This window comes from Lissotriton vulgaris, chromosome 2_1, assembly GCF_964263255.1.
Source record: "Lissotriton vulgaris chromosome 2_1, aLisVul1.2, whole genome shotgun sequence".
Classification (NCBI taxonomy): domain Eukaryota; kingdom Metazoa; phylum Chordata; class Amphibia; order Caudata; family Salamandridae; genus Lissotriton; species Lissotriton vulgaris.
This window is the reverse complement of record NC_141687.1, coordinates 1,457,577,318-1,457,583,317: the sequence shown is the minus strand read 5'-3', so window position 1 is coordinate 1,457,583,317 and position 6,000 is coordinate 1,457,577,318.

Sequence of the window (6,000 nt, the reverse complement as noted above, 5' to 3'; positions counted from 1 at the left end):
CACTGCCGATCAGTGCTAAAGTGCATATGCTCTCTATTGTAAATTGATGTAATGGATTAGTGACTCCATGATTGGCTATTTGATTTACTTGCCAGACCCTAGTACAGTGCACTATGTGTGCCCAAGCCCTGTAAATCAAATGATGCTGGTGGGCTTGCAGCACTGGTTGTGCCATTCACAGAAGCTGCTTGGAAAATGAGACTCAGGCCTGCCATTGCAGAGCCTTTGTGCAGTCTGCGACTGCTAGGGTTGTGTATTCCATGTCTGGTTTGTGAGTGACAGAGGCCGGGGTGGCTTCAGGAGGCAGGGTGAGTCAGCACTAAGCTGAATAGACCTATCTGCATGGGGAGTGGTGGGAGGAGTAGCACCTGGGCCTGAATAGGGCTGTGCCCACCTTTTACAATGCTGATGACCCTGGCACACACTGACAAAGGAAGAAGCTGTGCACTGGCAGAATGCACCCAGAACTGGTTTGGACTAGGTACAGTCATTCTCTGCCTTCAGAGACAAAGGATTTGTGTGTATAAAGAGGGGGGCCCAGATCCCAGATCTTTAGATCACTTCTGGGAATCCAGACGAACCTTTGCCAAGGAGAAGAACCAGGGAAACTGAAGGAAACTGAAGGAGGAGACTGTCCTGGTGCTGTGCTGTGGGGTTTGCCTGCAGTGGTTACTTTATTGCCGAGGATAGGAGAAAAGGAACTTTGTGTGTACTTTTGAATCTTGAAGAAGAATCTCCAAGGGCTTAAAGTGTGCTTGCCTCCTGCCTGAAGTCTCAGGGATACAAGACCTCTCCACCAGCTCCCCTGAATTCCCTTGCTGGGGGTGATTCTGCCTGCAGAGAGGTGCCTATTGTTGTTTGGGCCCTCTGAGAAGACTGTGTGTCACAGGGAGCTGGAAGCGCGACGCAAAAAAGAGAAGTGTGGCTGAGTGGGCTAAAAAATGATGATGGATTAAACCCAGATTAGTTGACTGGGGGTGAGTGCTTCCGTCCATCATCCCCTTTGGTTTTGCTTTGTTCGCCCTAGGTTGGCAGGGTATGCTCAGACGTGGGTCCCCTGCTCACTTTGCCACTGGATTCAAGCTAGCCTGGCTGATGACGGATGATTAGCCAGAAACCGGTCCCAGGATGCTTGTTTCCGGTCCATGGAAGACATGGCTTGCCAGTCCGGCTGGACTGTTCCCATGAGGCACAGGGTCAGACTGATTTGCATAGTTCCCATGTGTGAACTGGGGTGGCGGAGTGAGCTAAAAAATTATGATGGATTAAACCCAGATCACTTGACTGGGGGTGAGTGCTTGCAATGTTCAACACTACGTCCATCATCCCCTTTGGTTTTGCAGTATACAGGACTATGGGACTACCACAAGCCGCAGACAAATATCTCTCACCCCAAACCGTCTGAGCACTGCTGTCATAAACGCCCACTTCACAGAATCAAACTCCTTTTCTGCATCCAAAAAGACTGCAGCAGGTTTGATGTCAGGACTGATGTTCTGGATTACACCAATGCTGTTCTGAGGATGTACGTTAAACCCCCCCCCCCCCCCCCCCTCCGCACGAAGCCAGCCTGCTCGGGCCTGACCTGTAGCGGGACTAATAGGGTAAGGCGGTTAGCCAAAATGTTTGCGAACAATTTAGTGTCAACATTCAGGAGCAATATGGGCCTATAGGAGGAGCATTCTTTAGCTGATCTCTATGAAAGTGATGGGAACCCCTCTAAAGTACTAATTTGCAGGTCAGGGAGAGGAGGGGAAAGAAATTTGATATAACAACTACTAAGCACAAACTCCCTCGTGACCTCTCTATTTCTTTAAGGGTTTCAGCCTCTTAAATTCTAACATGGGCATAACAAAACACAGATTTACATGTCTCTTATTTTCATTCCCTTTTTCATTTATTGTTTAAAAAATGTTTTCCTGTTATATCTTTTAGACATTGTTCTCATTAAAAAGTACAAAAAATTGTTCCTTATATACACAATTTAACAGTGAAAATCATGAAGAGTAATTCACAAGTTGACATAATAATCTATATGTGACCAGGAAGAGAACAAACAACAGTCAAACCACACATACATACTTCACACACATTCATACCACAAAATATCTGTGCAAGTTATCATGTTTTGTTGGTTCTTGTCTAATGCCCAAAAACAGGGTCACTACAAAATGTAGGATTTTATATAGACTTGGTCGACGCGTTTTGGTGGCAATAGATAGCAGTAAGAGCCAACTTCCTCAGGACCCGCCAGATTATCAAATAATGTTCTCTACACCCTGGTTCTTCCTGTAAGAATATACATAAAGAGACCCGCAATAAATGTTTATGCCCATGAAAAATACATTTATTGGATCAAATAGAATGTATTAACAAAAATACACACAAAACCGCCAGTGCCACCTTATGCCCAAGACGGATGCACTTAACTTACATTAATACACCTATAAATGTTTCTTTTTACTCTTTATTGCCCCCACTGACTCGGGGCAATGATGTAATCTATAATACCTTTCACAGTGACTTGTAGGTCCGGCTACAGTTTTTTATTTGACGAAAAAAAAAGAAATAAAGAGTGAACTGCAAACAACTCCACTGAATTGCTGTCTACATCCACCTAAACAAACAAAAAATATTTTTTCATTATTGTTGAAATATTGTAATGTGTATATATAAAATTAGTGTGCTGGACCATTGTGTGCTATAAAGTTGTGAGAAAGACTTTTGTCTTAGGAGATTTTGGGGCTTGTGAATCTCCTGTCCGTGGCACCTAAAAACCTTTAATAAACAGCACTAAGGATAGGTGCAATTGTGCCTGACCCCATTCCCTGTTCTCTTTTTGCAACAAACTATAACCTATCTGCCTATTTTACTTCAGAGATTCCTGAGATGGGCTGAATGCAAAATCCCTCATGATTCCGGTTTAGGCAGCATGAACTTCATTTCCACTGGGAAAAAAGAGAGAAGTTACATTATCTCTCTATCTCTGCCGATATTTTCATTTATGACCATCCGCCTTTAAGCTTGATTACCTTGGGTATCCTGTCCCAGAACGGCGCTTACTATCTTGGTTCCACAAATACGAGTCTATTTCTCTTTTGTTATTTCTCCCTTTCATAATGTAGTATCTCCTGCATAGTAAAAAGACACGATGTCACTAATTTGACAGGTTGAAATGATTGACAAAACCTGAATTTCGTTGTTGTCTTATATACCTGAGAGATATCAGTTATACTAAGGAGTAGTAATCAGGGAGGGAGAGGATACTCTCCCTCGCCATATGCTTCAGCTATGGAATATTTGCCCAAGTGTTTCATCTTGCTGTTCGTGACCTCCCGGTATTCCTCTAAGATGGTTTTGATATCCTTGAGCGATTGTGGCTCTCCCCGCAGCTGATGGACTCGCTCTAGATTTGCCAGTTTTTTCTCCAGTTCAGCAAGCCTGTTTGTGAGTGAGCGAAGAACCCCAGCATGATTTGATATAGCAACTCCTCTGATAAATACCTTATACGTTTCTCAGACTGTAGAAAAGTTGGGGACACAGTTTATATTATCCCCAAAATTCTTTTCAGTGGCGTAGGCTAAGTCAGCCTTGAATACAGAGTCAAATATGGAGTATGGGGGGAACCTCCAAGTGAAGGGCGTACTACACCTAGGGGATAATTTGATGTCTAAGGGTATAGGTGAGTGGTCCGAATACGTGCGGGTAAGTGCGTTACAGGCAGTAACATTGGAACAGAGCAATTTAGAAATTAACTTAAGGTCTATTCTGGTTTGAATATCAAGTGTAGCAGAATAATGAGAGAAACCCGGGGTATCAGGGGAGTGCCATCGCCCTACGTCTAGGAGACTCATTTGATCTATAATATCACTTATTGCCCTGGCGGCAACTGAAGGCTTCCGAGAAGGGCCACTGGAATGGTCTCGGGAAGGGTCGAGAACACAATTAAAATCTCTGCCGCATACTATAGGGAGATCAGGCCCTCTAAGGATGCGAGAGACTATTGTTTGATAAAAAGGCGGTTCAACGTATTTCAGGCCGTAAACATTGACTAATTTCACATTCAGCCCTTTCTGGACAAATCTGCTATTTGGGTCCACATCTAAATCCTGCAGAGTAATGTCAGACTTTTTATTCACCCACATGAGGACCCCCTACCATGTGAGGTGAAACCTGCAGTGTTAAAGCTTCCCTGCAAATGTCTATGTGTGAGCATATGGCTATTAGGGGTTAAGTGTGTTTCTTGAATTAGTGCATTGTCTACTTGATGTCGTTTGAGATACGCTACCACTTTGCGTAGTTACCTGAAATCGTTCAAACCCTGCACATTCCAGGGCAAAAATCTGACTTTGTTTAGCAGATGAAGCTTTGCTTCGTTCAATGTAGTACTATTCATCGGTGATATACCACTTGTACCTCGCATTGCCTGCCGGCCCAGTGGATTCAGAGCTATTGTCATTGTATCCGTACTTAAACAAAAAACAACCTCCCACCCACGCTATGCAAACCCAAACTGGGTATAGTCAAAAAGTAGCCCACCCTCCAACTGAGAAATAAACCCCAAAGCATAGAGATTCATTAATAAACAGTGAGTAATGGGCAAATGTTACCGGCTGTAGCATATTCCAGTATTCATCATTTAACATGAAATATCCAACATACTTCTCTTTGGGGGATGCACCAAAATTGGTTAAGTAATCACTATGGTTGGGTACGGCTGTCCAAATATGCCAATCAATGTCCGGCCTCCTTATGGCGACTAGGTTCCTTAAAGGTATAGGTAGGCCTGCGTAAAATCTATACACTGATGATGATTGACAGGCATGTCATAACCAACAAAAAGGCCAGTCTGTATCATAATTTTCAGGCTAGTGTTACACCCTTAGGCTCATTGACATGAACAGCACTCCTTTGAGTAGCATCAGACACAATGAACCAATACGTTGAGCCTATGATTTAATAGGAGCCAAAGAAAGTTAGCTGAAGGTCATTGTTAATCAATGTCTGGTTTCTCCTCTGTCATGGCAACAGGTGAACCCGAGGGATCTCTGCGTTGTCCCCCACTTTCCCGCTTCTTTAGAAACTGTAGCGCCTGTTTAGGGTCTGTGAATACAAATGCCTTACCATCCACCTGTATATGCAGTTTGGCAGGAAACATCAAGTTAAATTCCAGATTTAGGTCATGAACCTTCCTCTTCACTGGGAGAAACAGGCGTCTTGCCTCCTGCACCTGTTGTGTGAAGTCAGGATGTAGGGAAATGTCCCTGCCTTCATGTCGCAATGTAGGTAGTTCTCTGGCTTTGCGTAAAGCAGCATCAGTTTCAGTTTCATACGTCTTTATTTCGATTCTTTGATCATAAAAGACAACATATACAATACATACAATTTTCATAAAAAAGAAGTTCTAGTACATAAATAATGATATAATTTAAAAACTATCACATGAACCATTAAAAATTAATCTCATCAATACATTACATTGAATCTGAGTAAAACCTTATTAAATTAACTGTCAAAAGACGTACAAAAGTTCTTACTTCCATATTAAATATAAGGGTGTCATCAAATCATCTAACTGATGGATGCTTAACTCTGATGGTCCATACCCACCCTAAAAACTTTGCCACGCCAATAGTCACACACTCCGATGTGTTAGATCTTAAGACCCATAGGGCTCCCATACTCCCCCTTGTCTTTATCCTCCTACAAATAGGTGTCAGCCATTTGCGCCGGGGAATAATATAGGTCAGGCACACAAAGAGGATGTGGCCTATAGTTTCCCTTTGACCACTGCACCAAGGACAGTGCTCAGATTGTTGTCCACTCCATTTATGAGAGAACGTCCTTATCTGTAGGGATCCTACTCAAAACTGATGATAGAGTTTTCTATCCAGACTTTTGGTGATAACGTCCCAATAAGGCTCTGATCTAGGAACTACTTTATGACTCAGAAACAAGCCTGTCAGGTTGGCGGACTGTGATAACTTAACATGTTCTTCT